The sequence below is a fragment of the Tympanuchus pallidicinctus genome, unplaced genomic scaffold (genome assembly GCF_026119805.1).
Source record: "Tympanuchus pallidicinctus isolate F22 unplaced genomic scaffold, pur_lepc_1.0 scaffold5, whole genome shotgun sequence".
Lineage (NCBI taxonomy): Eukaryota > Metazoa > Chordata > Aves > Galliformes > Phasianidae > Tympanuchus > Tympanuchus pallidicinctus.
Window position 1 is genome coordinate 66,887,366 of NW_026294769.1, and position 14,888 is coordinate 66,902,253.

Below are 14,888 nucleotides of genomic sequence, written 5' to 3' on the forward strand. Positions count from 1 at the left end.
ACTAAAAAAATGTCTCTACTGCAGTCCTGGGTTGTGTTGTTTAACAGGGGAAAAGCTGAAGCTTCTTTAAGTGTGTTTAATAGAGGTCAAGGAAAAGAGCTGTTAAAATACTGAAGATAACTTCCTAGCAGAGATCCTTGAATTGAATAAGCTTTGCTGGATTTCTTGTCTGAAGAAAGAATTTTTGCATTAAAATTTAGTGTTTGTTCTTGTCTTGTTCTTGTTCTTGTTTGCAAATAGCAGACAATGTCAAAAAATTTCACCTGGTCAGGACAGTTTGTTGAAGAATGTCTAGCCACTAAACTTTCTTAACAGTGTGTCAGGACTGTATCTTACTGACACATGCCATAAAGGATGAGCTGCGTCAGCCAGAAAACTTCTTGGCAGATTTCAGAGAACTATAAGAGCAGTAATTGTGATTCTGGTTATTATACATAGTAGAGTTTCACTTGGGGAGTGGTGGTTCAGCCAGATGAGTGAGTGGTTTGCAAGAAAAGTACAGCAGCACCAGCTCTTCATCTTAGGCCTACTGCATTTTTTAGACAGCTTCAGTCAATAATAAGGAATGGGAATGGGGAAAGAGGAATAAGATTGGTTAATGGGATTCTGAAGAGCCCTGCTCATGAACACAAGCTGAAAAAGTTCTGCATTTTTTAAAGTTACAGTCAGTTCTTCTTACCACACATTCTGGAAATTTTCTTAAGCCATTTACCATTTGAACTTAGGCTATAAGTTTATTAAGTAAAGGTCAATGTCTAATTAGGTATTCCCTCTTCAGGGTTATTGAACAGTATTTTTAAAAAAGTGATAAATTATAAATTGCAGAGGAAGCAGGCTTTTGAATACGCTGATTTTCAGCCATTTCATCTGAGTTATCTCTGCATAAATTTGTTTGTGAGAAAGTTAACATTTTATCCATCATAATATCTTCCCCTTTGAATACATAAGGAACCCGTTAATGGAGATTATGACTTCCAGAGGAGATCCATATAGCCATTATTATAAATGGCCTCCAGAGAGCAACCAGCAACACACAGGTAGTCTTGTGTGACAGAGGGAGAAATGTCAAATGAAAAGTTAAACCCTTCTAGATAATCTGGTCACAAGGATTTGTTTCATTTCTCCCTCTGCATTAGTGGCCTCACAGGATAGTTCATTAGGGTCTTACAGGATGGCTTCTTGTGGTGGGAAAGGAAGGAAAATATCTTTGTAATCTTTGAACTGTAACCCTACATACTCAGGGATCACTGGACTAGCATCAGGCAAGAAACCCTTGTTTCTGTGGTTATTTTCACTGGCATGGTTTTGTTGTTCCTTACCTTTGAGAAAAAATCAGTGAACAAGGGATGTTCCACACAGTCATGAGGAAATATTGAATATAATTTTCTTGTAGAGAACTTTGAATTAAGATTTGCTGAATAGCTTATGTAAAAATAGAATACTTAGAATTCTACATTAGAATTTATAACACAATCATGATGAAAATCTTCTTTACTTTGAGGGTAACAGAACACTGTAACAGGCAGTCTGGAGGGGTTGTGAAGTCTCTTTCTCCAGAGATATTCAAAGTGCATCTAGATACTTTCCCATGTAACATATTGCAGGGAACCTGCTTTAGCAGGGGGTGGACTTGATGATCTCCAGAGGTCCCCTCCAACCCCTACAATTCTGTGATTCTGTGATTATTTACCTGTTTGTTGGTTTTGGGGTTTTTTTTGTTGTTTTTTTTTTTGCTGAGAAAAATTATCTTGAGTATTTTCAAGCCAAAGCCCGTGCAGAGGTGTTAACACTGATTACTAATTTCAATTAATTTTGTGGTAAGACTATCAGTCTGTGAAACACAAAAACAGATGAAGTGGTGCATGTTGTCTACTTCTGCATCTGTAGTGTCTTGTAGATGTCCTACCATGTAGGCTGACCAAAACATGGCAGGATTGGAGACTATCCTGAGGTTAACTGTGACTATAACCTTTTAAAGTGAATGCATTGTAGCCTAATTGTGAGAGCCCATCCTTACTTCCCAGTACCATTCACATGCTAACAGTTTTTAGGCTTCCATTGGATTTCTCAAGTGACTAAACTGGTTTATCTTTGTGAACCAAATCCTAACTTCACAACTCCCTCTTGGAGGCAGGCCAAATGAGGATCCTAGTACAGAGCTAACTGCAATGCTAAGTTCATTAGCAGGGAGCCTTGTGCCCTCCTCCCATGTTCAGGTAGCAGTCACGGCGCTGTGCTAATGAGCCAACATGGGTTGTCGTTGGATTAAGCCAGTTATGACAGCATATTCATTGCCAAAACAGGTGTCCCTGTCTACTCTGAGTGGATTTGTTCAACAGATCAGAGCCAACCTGCAGTCTTCCAGCTCACCACCCTGACTTAGACCTTTGAAAAAGCTCCATCTAGGTAAATAAGTGCTATATTATTCAGTAGAAGCTCTGATCTGCAGATATGCACAGAAAGGCAGTTACTTCTAGGCTCAATTGAAATTTAAGATACGGAATCATATGGAAAGATAAATCTATTTCTTACACAAAAATCAGGAAAATGCATGAGTACTTCTAATGAAAAGAAGATATAAAATAGTCCCTTCTGACTAGAAAGCAAAAATAAAGTGGTGGGAAACATTTATTTATTTATTTATTTATTTATTTATTTATTTATTTATTTTTCCATAAAAGCTTGCAGTTTCTAACCTGCTGGGAAGAAGGAAATGCTCTAAATTCTTCCCTGGTTAGAGTGTTGCAGCAGAAGGGGAAGATGCTGACCAAAGGGACATGGAAAGTCCTGCATTTGACATTTATGAGTGGAAGTCAGCATTACCAGATGTTCATAAAATGCAGCTTCCAAACTGAGTTCCATGAAGACAAATATCCCGTTTCATTTGGATTTCTGTTTCCTCTATTGACTAAGCTACAGTAGAATCTACCAAGAGTATAATCCCGTTCTGCAGGGGGCTGGGGTTCGGCAACCAAGAGGGCTTTTCCATCTCTGACTGCAGTTAATCCTCAAACTTTTATGTGACAAAGTACAGGAGACCTCAAGCTGCAGATGGATGCATCTTCATATATGACCTATGTACAAGTCCATGGCAGCCAGTATGTGATCACATCCCAGTTGGAGAAAATCAGCTTGGGTCTCATATCAAGTCATACAATATTTTTCTGGACTTTTGCCTATTATCTGGAGTGGGGCCTGTGGAGGGATTGGGCTTCACACACTGCACTATAGGTAGTGCCTCCTCAGCAAGTATCTGTAGCTGTATGCTCTCCCTGTCTGGGCTGCATGTTGGAGACACCAGTGCTTTGCAGATTTTGTGTAAGGAGCAAAGGCAGTCTAATTTTCTGGTTCTTTGTCCACAGATCTGTGCCCTAACTGTCAAGAATGGCAGCGCATCAGTTCTAGGCTCCTAAGTTTCTCTTCAAATCTGGCCTTAACTAACTCTGACATCTAAATGGTAATCTTACTGATAAGCAAAACAGATGACCTCATTATCTTTTGCTTCCCGATATGTGGTATGTGAGGGATATATTAAAACACTTGGCATGACTTTGTGTCATGTGGTAGCAAAGAAATAATACCACAAATGCAGTTCCACATCCATAAAATCTAGAGAAGCCTTGTACATGGACCCCACTATTTCCCTCACCTTTTCTCTACCTCACATATAGAGCTGAACAACACATACACAACACAAATCTGACCAGACTAGTTGCCTTGGTGTTAATATCATCCCAAATCCATTTATTGTATAGCCTGTTTCAATGAAGCATGTGTACATTTGTGCATGCACATGTGCATGACATAATGTGCTTGAAAATGTCTTCCTTTGTGAATTATTAGTCCCCAGTTAAAAGATTTAAAATATCTCTTCTGACTCTTTAAGCAGACACTGTTCCCTCTCATTTTTTCTAACAGCTGTGGCTGCATCCTGCCAGCTGTTTGGTAGATGTCTGAATCAGCTGTTGGGGCTGCATGTCGGCTGGAGCTGGAACAGGGCCTCTTGGCTCAGCTACAAATGTCCTCACATATCATGGTTAGAGCTACTCCTAAACAAGCTTTGCGTTAGCTCTCAAGATTAAGGGGAGAGTTTTGAAGTGAATTAATCATCTCCATGGGAAAACAAGGAAAGGAAAAGAGTTGCTTCAGTGATGGATTACTCAGAAAGTGAGTTTGGGTTGTGTGCATATGTGTCACTACAGACAGATTTTTTTACATCTGTACAACAAATGTTATATATTTCAGGTAGATACTCTGGTTTGTCAAAACCCAGCAAAACCAATTTGGTGGAGATATACTGTTGAACTTTCATAACCAGGTAACGATAGCTTCAAATTCTTTAAATCGCCTTTAATTTATTGTATACAGTCTTTACAAATCAAGATTGCAGTTCAGTTGGAGAATGAAGAAGACTAGCCAAGGCAAAAGTAGAACTCTTCCAGCTTTAATCTGCCAACAAGTATAAAATCCACACCAGAGCTGTAATTACTAAGAGCAGAGACAAGGCAAATCTGCTTTGTGCCCCCCATGATACTTTTGGACTCCACCACTGTGTAATTCATCTGATAACAAGACAGAATACGTCATTGCACAGGTTAGTTGGGAAACAAATATTGGAGTACGAGCCAGGATGATGATGGTTTTCTGAAGACATTTTAAATCCCAACATTCTTAATAACTATTTTGCCAATACTTCCATTCAATGCACTTTTCCTACAGCTGCAAACTGATTCCCAAGGCGTCCTCATCAGCCTAAAGCATTGGCTGTTAACTTTTCAACTGTCAAATCTTATATCTTCATCTCTGACGGCTTCTTTGATGCAGTTTAAAAAATGTCAGTGCAAAACTGTACGACGTTGGAAAATGACAATGCACGGACTGCAAAAAATAAGTTCAATATTATATGGACATCAGTAACCTTTTACCCTGTCCTTGGAGACACTCAAGACCAGGCTGGATGGGACGCTGAGCAGTCTGTTTAGCTGTAGATGTCCCTGTTCAATGAAAGGGAGTTGAACTAGATGACCTTTAAAAGTCCCTTCCAATTCAAACGATCCTATGATTCTGTGATTCTGTGAGTTACTTCACAGAAAGATGGAGCTCAGAATGAGCAAGCCTGGAAGGGTAGGCTGGAGGTTTGCCTTCTATTCTTCCTTCTCCCTTCCAAACGCGTGCTTGCATGATGCTTGCACTAGCAAATTTTACCACTGAGCAGAGGTGATAGATGCAGCAGCTCATTCTCAGCTGTGTGTAGTCTGTGTTGATGTGTATACTCTGTGTTGATGGGATGCATGTCTTCTCTGAAGACTTGCATGTAGGAACTGTCATCTGCTAGATCCTCTCCATATTTTTGTCACCAGTATCAGTCAGTCAGACATGCCAACTTGACCTTTCCTCTCTTTGTTCACTGTACAGATGTGGCATGAGGCTTTTTGCATGGAGAAAGCAGGGCAGAGCATGTGTCTGCACAGCTGGATGGAGACGTAGTGGGGGATGGTTTGTACAAACCATTTTACCAGAGTAAAAGAAAGTCTCTGTTCAAAATCTGTGTGAACTTCGTAAGTATTATGCAAGCAGAAAAGGACCTATGGAAAACTGCTTTGGTGAAAAGCAGGATACTAGCAGAGCCCACGCATGTGGCCAGAAGGAAAAACAAAGAGGCTCAGAGAATTAAATAAAGCCCATTGTCTTTCTTACACCAGAAGATTTTTTTTCTTTTTCATTTGTTTCTAGTGGCAAGCACACAAATGTTTGAGGCAACCTCAGTCTTGTCACAAACAAAACCTCTGGACAGAGATGAAGGGAATTATGACGCCTCACAAGGAAGTCCAGTGGCAACTCTTGACTTACGAGGAGAAGTCTTAAGTCTAGAGAGGTTATGTACTTTTGCATGTGTGGGTGCACATATGACAAAGAGAGGCTTCAGGTGCTTTCCTTTATGTAACCATGAGCTCCGTCCAAGTGCCTGCTGGAGCAGATCCACCCAAGTGCATGAATGCAACAAGGAAACATGCAGAGGATGATGCTTTTAATCCTGGGAAACTTTCCATTGTTTTCAATTTCTCAGCTCCAACCCCTCCCAGCAAACATTTATCCACTTATCTTCTGCTTCACGAGTTTTTCCCCACTTCTTCAAATGTCAACCTTCTCTTCCACCTCCAGAGCCTAACTTTGATCTTCAAGCTCTGCAAAGCTCTCACCCAGACAAAAGTGCTTTCAGAGATGTCCATACCTGCTCATGCCTTAAAATCCCACATCTGTTTATTTCATACCACATCAGCTGTATTTCTCCCTCTCTCACTGCCTCTTTCAGAGCGGGCACTCCTCATGTTCAGCACACAGAGCACAGCTGAACCAGTGCTATGATGACTTCATGATTGTAATGCCTGCACACTGTTGCCATTTCTCCCTTTACTTACCAGCACTGCTTTTCTGCACACCCAAAAGGAATGGTTATGGCATGCTCGATCCCTCTCCCTTCCACACTACACATGTGCATATTGTCACTTAGGGTTTGAAATTTGGGTGCTAGGTCAATGCATGTCAGGAACAGGAATCCACGAGCTTTTCAAACAGGGGCAAGTAGGATCTTGTACTTGCAGTTGAACAGTTTGAATAGAAACAAACAAACAAAAACAAACAACCAAACAAACAAAATATCGGGATGAAAATGGATATCTATCTATCAAACATCTCTGGAAATGTTCCTATGTGTAAGCTCCTTCCAAATGAAACACTGTCTAAAAGCAGATAAGGAGTCAGGAGATGATGGCCTAATCCTTTAGCTGTTACTTCCAAGTCTCCATAAGTGTTCATGCCCCTGTGGCTTTCACAACTTTTCCTTTAAGACTAGTCAACAACCTGGTAGCACTTCAATATCAGGTAGTTTGTTTTCTGTTATCTTCACAAGCCACAAGAATGGGTTTTCTTCTCCTTTTCTGGTTGTATGCACCTTACAGATACACTTGCTTTTTTATCTGTTAAAGACTGGCAATGGCATACTTTAAGTGCTAGTTTGTATACCTTGGTTGGCCATTACCTAGTGAAATTTTGCTAATGAAAAAAATCACCGAAACCAGAATTATTCAATATATAGTCACTGTTGTTATAGTCTTCCTATAACTGCTACTTTATGACAGCTTCACATCCAGTTTGGAGGGGCTTTTTCGGTCCATCCTCGTTTGCTGTCCTGTTTGCATACTGACTCCCAATTTCAAGATCAGTCCTGAGTTTGTTTCTCTGCTGATTCTCAGATAGCCTTGCACTGTATTTTCCAAGACTTCAGGTGACACAATCTGCTCAACAGCTGGACTTTTGAGTGCACTTTAATTTAGAGTGTTTTTCCAACTGTTATGAATAAAAAACAAACAAACAAACAAACCATCTTTTGCTGGAAGGCTTAGGGCAACTTTATGCAGCACTGTCCCAATGCCATCTCATTTAAAAATAAACAAAGATCAGACTGAATACTGAAGTGTTTTTACCACTTTTTGGCAGCTGTGATAATGAGGTGTTTCCTTTAAACATTTTTGCAGTCATTTCATGGGTTATCATGTTGTGGCTACCAATCATCAGTGAAATACTAATCAACTATATTGATCTAAATCAGAGTTCCATGCACATTTTCATTTGATTTTCATAGAATTAAGGTTGGAAAAGGTCTTCTAGTCAAATACATCTCAACCATTCCAACTAAATCACATCCCTTTTTTTCTCCTAGAAACAGCTACTCTTAAGCAGACCAGAGATTTAGTTTCATCTCTTTCTTTTCTTTTATAGAATGCTTCAAATAGTTTGTCATTTTAACATTACTGTTTTCAAGAAGAGAGATAAAATTGCATAAATAAAATTAGGAGATTGGTTTTTTGAGGACTTAACTATAAAATGAGTATTTCCTGACTAGCTCCAGCTCAATCTACTTGTGAGAAATTCTTGAGTTGAAAAAAGCATTTTGGGTTGGAAGAAGTATTTTTGTCTCTTCAAGAAAAACACTATAATGAAGTGAACCAATAGATTTTCACAGCTATTGTGTGTGAAATTCTGTACTTTGGAAGTTATCAGAATACACTATTAGAGTCATAGAATCATAGCTGAAAAGGCATAGAGCAGTGGGCTCCTGCTGACCAGTTCTGTCAGTGGTGCTGGGTTCCCACAGACTGCTTGCAGTAGGCAGGATGTATCACCTGGCTGAGTAGGAGCCAGCAGAGCTCTGATGGGGCAGGTCATCAAAGCAGCAGGGAGGATGTGATGGCTCTGGGAGAAGAAGTCCAAGCTAGAGTTTATGATGCCTATGCAAAAAGAGCTTAACTCCGGGGTGAGAGTGGCACTGAGGTGGCACAGATGAGTAGCTGGAGTCTTCTGAAGCAAGGTGGAATTTTTTTTTTTTAATCCTCTTATGCAAATGCATACTCCCAGGAGATCCCACTGCAATAACAGAAGATACATTTCAGTGGATGACCAACAAGAAACTTCCTCCCAGGCTGTGACTAATCCTTTATAGCCCAAGAAAATCTTCCTTGTTTATATTTAACTTAACCAAATGCCTTCTGCTTATCAGTGGGAAAACAAAGCCTCAGGCATCAGCTCATCTTCTGCTGAAGACGACACACTGCACTGTAGCTGGGGAGCCAGGTACAGAGTACAAGTCTGCCAAAAAAGTCAAGTCATAGTAGTCAGGGATCAAAGAGTTAAGGACACTTCTGGGAGCACCCTACTCTACAAATCATGCCAATCTGCACGCATAAGGTGGCCCAGAATCAGGGAAAGACCTCTGCAGGAGGGGTTGAAGATTTGCCTTTCCCTCGACTATAAACCATTGTAACACTTCGGGGATCTTTGATCTCACTACAAGGCATGGAAGGGAGGGAAGTACTGGGAGGACTCTTTGTTCTTCTTAACACTATCTCAGCTCTTCATCTGAGATGCAGAAACAAGTTTACTTCAAAGACAATTTGTGTGAACTCCGTGTACGCTCCTAGCCCCAGAATCAAGGATATTCTCTGATGAGAATAAATTACAAAGCACTAAGGAAAAAGGGAGTGAAATTTCATTGCTTTTAGCAAAGTTATAACCCGATACTCTTTAATAGACTCATATTGTAATTTCTTCTCAAAGCTGCTACTTTCAGTGCAGACAGAGGACAGACAAGATGGCTTTTTAATCTAGCCATATCCCCCCTGGCATGATGGGAGTGACAGTGATGTCAGTATAATGTCATGAATAATAATAATAAAGATTCAAAGGAAAAAATACTGTTGTGACCATGGCTTGTGACCATGGCTGTTGTGACCATGGCTCCTCACCCACTGTAGAAACTCAGCTGCAGGAAAGGAGGAGGAAAGGGGTTTGCTGCACTTTTTTGAGCCTCTACTCAAGATCATGAAACCAAAATGTCACTAACTTAAAAACTGGATGTATGTAAAGTGGAACAACAAAGTTCCACTTTCTGTTCCTAATTGTTCCTGTGTGAACTTTGTAACATAAATCAAGAGGATCAGGCTGAACCCATCAATTGCATTCACATATGCAAGTCATGGAACCACGTTTCCTCTTCACACACTTTTGCAGCTAAGGCAAAATTTAATGAGGCATACTATGGAATAGTTTATGCTCAAACAAAGCCAACCATGAGATGCATCTTGTGGATGGTACAATGGAATCAGTGAGGAAGAGATACCAAGCAGCATTTCATATCTGGTACAGGATTCACTCTGCAAACTAGTGCTGTGGTCATCTGACCTTACATTGGAAAGGAATTATTTCACGTCTGGAAAAATATGTGTGTACATACTGTAAACATGCTTGAAAACAGACTCATTGCTAATAATCTTGTTCTCAATAAGGAGTGATGGAGAAAGGCAATCTGGACTATTAGCAGGACTTGGTAGGAAGCAGTGGTTTTATAAGCTCCCAGTTTTACAAAGTGTCCTGAATTCCACATGGTCTCAGCTTCTTCAGTTTCTGCCATCTACTGAAAACATAGGATAATTAAAATGTGCAAAAAGGGCTTGGTGTGATTCAGTTAAACAGATAACATTCCTTAACATTTGTAAAGGTTTAATTCCTGTCTAAAACTATAAAATAACTCAGATAGAACCTTATTCCAGTTCTTTCATTCAAATGCTGGAACTCTAGAAGAGAAATGTGTTGCTTGTTTCAATGAAATCAATGGAACTGTAATTCCAGATGTGTTCTAAAACTCAGAGATAGAAGAGGGATATTTATGGTACCAGATTTCAGGCATCTAAGCAAGATCCTTAGAGGAATGCTCAAATTTTCATTGACCACAGCAGCAGCCTCGGCTCCAGAAGCATAGTAAGCCAGTGTAAATTCCAACACATGTAAACTGCCTTAAATTAACAGAACTTTGCAACCTACAAGGAGCACAAATGAAATCATCCCCAGTCACAGATATACTTATGCAAATCTAACTTCAAATCAACATTTTGCACTTCATGAGAGGCTGCTTAGCTAATAACAGTTACTGAGGTCCCGGGCATGGGACTTGACTTGTCAGGAGAATAATAGTTGTTGATGGGGGGGACTAAGTGTGCATAATTTTAAAAGACACTATAATTCTCCATTCTCCCCTAACCATACAAAACATACTGTAACTTGCTGGCAAGTACCTGGAATCACTGGAAGACTCACAGCCAACATCTGGTGCCTTTAGAACCTATTATTCCTTTTGCCACCTCTGCTGAACTAGAGCTTTCTGGAATAGCATGAATTAATTCCCAAAAGTTGTAATCCTGTATAATTCATTTATTCATGTGCCTGTAAAAGACATAAAAATTTAAGAGTCTGAAATAAAAATGAGTGTAATTGCACCTGTTTTTAGATTCCTTCCCATTCCACTCTACCATTTCACTTTTACTGCCATTTAAAAGGCTCTATGTTTAATTGATAGCTCTGAATTGCTGATTGCTCTTACAATGAGACTTCTCAGTAGGGAAAAATACACCCTTTGTAAATGATGTGGAAATGAGGTAGTATCTTCACTATGTGCAATCTGAGATATGGATGTGGAAAACCTGAATTAGAGTTGTAACAGTGCCCAGAGCTTGTGGCCTAATGAAGATTTATAGGGCTGATTTTAGTGAGCAAATTCTGAGCACCATGAGAGCTCTGATGTGTACAGCACACATTTCACCAGGACTCTTCCCTTTCTGGGTTAATTAGCAATTAGTAACCTTTAGAGATTTGTTCACATATTAAACCATAACACTGAGAGTCAAAAACGGAAAAATTCTTCAAAACTGGAATTAAATTTTTGGTATGTAATACAACATTAAAAAGCACTTCATAAAAGGTGCTATGACCAAATTAGGTCTTCCTTAGAAGGTACAGGAACACAAAGATGAAGCCATGTGAGAAGTCCAGTGAAATATCCATGAGCCAGACATTATACGGTAAGTTCATACACTGATTCCAATTTTGCATCTCCAAGTAGTTTGAAACCAATGAGAAAGGCTTTCTCAACAATTCAGTGGTCTGTGGATCAGACTGTTTTCTGCCAGATATCAGCTGTGGTGAGAATTTCAAATGCTTTGGAATAACTAGAGATAAATTGTGAAGAATAAGACTTAAAAACTACTCTTAAATCAGAAGTATCCAATAGGGACAACTGGGATAAAATATGCCCTGTTTGTGGTCAGGAATCCCCACACACTCCTAAATAATGGAACTGCTTGGGCTGCTTTTTAACTTCATTTCTAATCCAAAACTTCTGCCAGAATTTGCAAGACCAATAGATACCTGAGCTCTATTTCAAGTTGTCTTTGACTAGCTTTTGGTTTTAACAATTCCAACATCTTCGCTAAACCTGTCATAAAAAAAAAAAAAAAAAAAAAAAAAGGCAAAAATTCGATACACATTATTTTTTTTGTGTGTTTTCCTTTTAAATTTAGAAATACTGGGTTCACCTGAATGGAAATCTGACGGGAGAGGTTACAGGGGGTTAAATTTCATGATAATATCTCTAGGAAATAGAACCACTGATACTTTCACATAGCTCTAGTTTCCAGCCACTGTTACGTTTTAATGATATGATCAATACCCATATAGATAGAAGGGACATTTCCTACCACACAAAATACAATAGCTTGAAACACGATAAGTGGTTTATGCATCCCTTTAACTGGTGGTTAACCTCATCAAATTACTGCACCTGCTAAGGCTGTGAGAACTAAATACAGATGGTGTCAGCATCTGGCTAACTGAACCCAACCCTATGTTAATTTGAGCAGATCTAAAGAACCACATGGTTGGCTCCAGCACAATGTGTTGTGACTGTGCTTCATCACAAGCTAGAGTGATTGGTCCCAAGGTGCAGAAATCAGGCCAGTTAATTTCTTCCCCCTTTTTGCTGAATCCAGCATTGCAAAACCCTCCAAAATAAAGGCGTAATTAAGTCTGAAGGGGGTCATGTTCTGGAAGAGTCAGATGACCAAAAGGTCCTGTTCACCTCAAGGACTCTCAGAATGTTTGAGTCGTCAGCAGAAGCAGAGACAAGCAAAAGACAAAGGCTCTAATCCAAGTCCAAGGCATCCCCAGATCAGAGATATTGTGCAACCTGTGCATAAAAAAAAAAAAAAGGACAGTGAACAAAGTCAAGCCTGAAAAAATGTGAAAACTAAGAAACCGTGGTCTTGAAATCTAGCAGCCAAGGAGAATTTTGAGATTGAAAGTATGGAGAAAAGACATACTGTTTGGAGACCTATATGAGATGCCAGCTTATGTTCCTGTGTTCCTGTGTATTGTTTTCTTTCCAGGAAAAGATTAGAGGAACTAGCTTGAAAACAGCAACACAGTGAAGAAGAACAAGAGGAAAACTCCATTTATTTCTATCTGTTACCCAAAACATTTGACCCATTTGATTTGAGTGACGATTTCATAAAAGACTGAGTCAGTGATTAATCCCTTTATATAAAAAAATTCTCCTGAACCTCTTGCACGATCCCAAGGGTCTCTTGATTGTCCTAAAGCATGAAAAGAAGGCCAGGAGAGGGATGCAGATCAAGATAAACCTTTATTCTAACCCTGCATGTAGTTCAGCTCCCATTGACTTTTCTGGGAGTGGATCATGTTAATATTTCTTGAAGTCTGGAACAGGAACTTCTCAATGAACATAAGGAATACAGTCAACCTGTCACTCTTTCACCTCTGCTTAATTTCCTACATTATTTTTTCAGGCTTTTTGTACAGTTTTAAATGGCATGAAGTGTAAATTTAAAAGATCTCCAAAGTACTCTTAGTTCTACAGCAACAGAGGGAATGAAGTAAGTAATAAAGGACATTTACACAGCAACTTGTGCTCACAAAACATGCAGACACATACATAGGCACATAATGCCTTCTACCAGATGGTAAGAATTACATGTTTACTCTATCCATGAGATGTACTCTTTTATGCATGTACAGATTATGCAGAAATATAGTCATAAATTATACAGACCCACAAACAAGCATCATCAAATAAATTCAGATGAAAGCAAAAAATACGGTCATGGACCGTATGTGTTGACATGTTTGCATTGTTTTAAGTTTCTCAACTGAGGCCACTAAGTCATCTATGCATAACTTTCTTCCTCTTACCATGTGTACAATAGGGAATATGCGAAACACGGATGTGAATCCTTATTGCCCTTCCTCCCTCTTCTCACAGAGTCCCATGACTATATTGTTTACAAATTACTCAACAGTATTTTAAACTCTAATTTAAGAGTAGAGGATATACTGAGGTTGTACTCACTTCATCAGAGCAGGAAAATCCTCAGGATTATACCTCAGACGGAAGAGATGGAAATAATTGCAATATGCACATAACATGACACCTAATATCGAGAATGTTTTCTTCAGAGATTGCCATGGATAGGTCAAGAGAATGTCTGTATGGAGTACAGGATACATATACAGGAGGACACATATGATGGGACTCGATGACATCTGAAGGTCTTTTCCAACATGAATAATCCTAGGATTTTGGGTCCTCTGACTTTAGGAGCTGAACAGCTAAGCTGGATGACAACAGAATGATAATAAAAGAAAGAAGCCCTTCCTTGACTATTTGTCTCTTCTTGTGTCTCCCACTGTTTTATTCAGTCTCCTTTTCTTGCAAAGTAGCCTTGCGGGTTTACTTAAATGAGATTTCTCAGGAGGAAGAGACCTGTGAGAACTGGAGATTTCATCATGTGTTTATTGACATCCTGTTTCTGTTAACTGCTGTGTCAGTCTGAGTTCAGCAGTCAGAAATCAGGAGTAGAGCCAAATCCTCAGCTGTCCTTTTTTCCTCCTCATGCTCACATTTGGCATAGCATTAGTATCATCAGTGCAGAAAGCAGCTCAGATTTCTCCACACTACAGATGGCTCTGTGCCCTCCTTTCTTAGTTGACACCTTACCAGGCACACCTATGTTTGATCTAGGTCTATAAATCTCAGCCACGTATGCTGGTTAGACCACAGTACAAAAGGAAGTGTACAATCATGGGAGAAAGTCAGATATTCTGGAGTGTTTCCAGAAAGGCCATAATGAAGTATAGTGTTACAGCCCATTTCATTTAAGGTGTTTACCAGCAATGCAAGAAACCGCCCTGCTTTAGAACAGGTTGGCATTAAGCTGTTTGGTGAAAAACTCCAACATTTTACTGTTACAGGGGTTTCAAATCTGTCAGTTTCTTCTGAGCATGGAAGCACTTATGTTGTTGTTGGCTTTTTTTTTTTTTTTTTTTTGGTCTGTTTTTGTGTTTGTTTGTTTCTGAGGATCTTATTCAGGGAAGCTCCGTTCCAAACTGTATTCCTAAGGCTGGCACTGTGCAAAACGACGTGGTGATGTATTAAAACTTACCTGTGTTGAGAATTTATGTACTTACATACCACCCTCTGTCCC

At 39.5% G+C, this 14,888-nt stretch overlaps 1 long non-coding RNA gene across 2 annotated transcripts; it reads right to left on the reverse strand.

The window, feature by feature from the left end:
* Positions 1 to 8,406: 8,406 nt before the first annotated feature.
* On the reverse strand, positions 8,407 to 14,383 carry LOC128091574 (uncharacterized). Of its 2 annotated transcripts, none has more exons than XR_008211469.1 (4): positions 13,754 to 14,383; positions 12,467 to 12,574; positions 10,097 to 11,824; positions 8,407 to 8,424 (listed from the first exon to the last, which is right to left on the reverse strand). It is a non-coding gene; the product is annotated as an uncharacterized LOC128091574 (long non-coding RNA). The 2 variants fall into 2 exon arrangements; XR_008211468.1 differs by lacking the exon at positions 8,407 to 8,424 and having other exon boundaries at positions 9,286 to 10,192; positions 10,629 to 11,824.
* Positions 14,384 to 14,888: the final 505 nt, after the last annotated feature.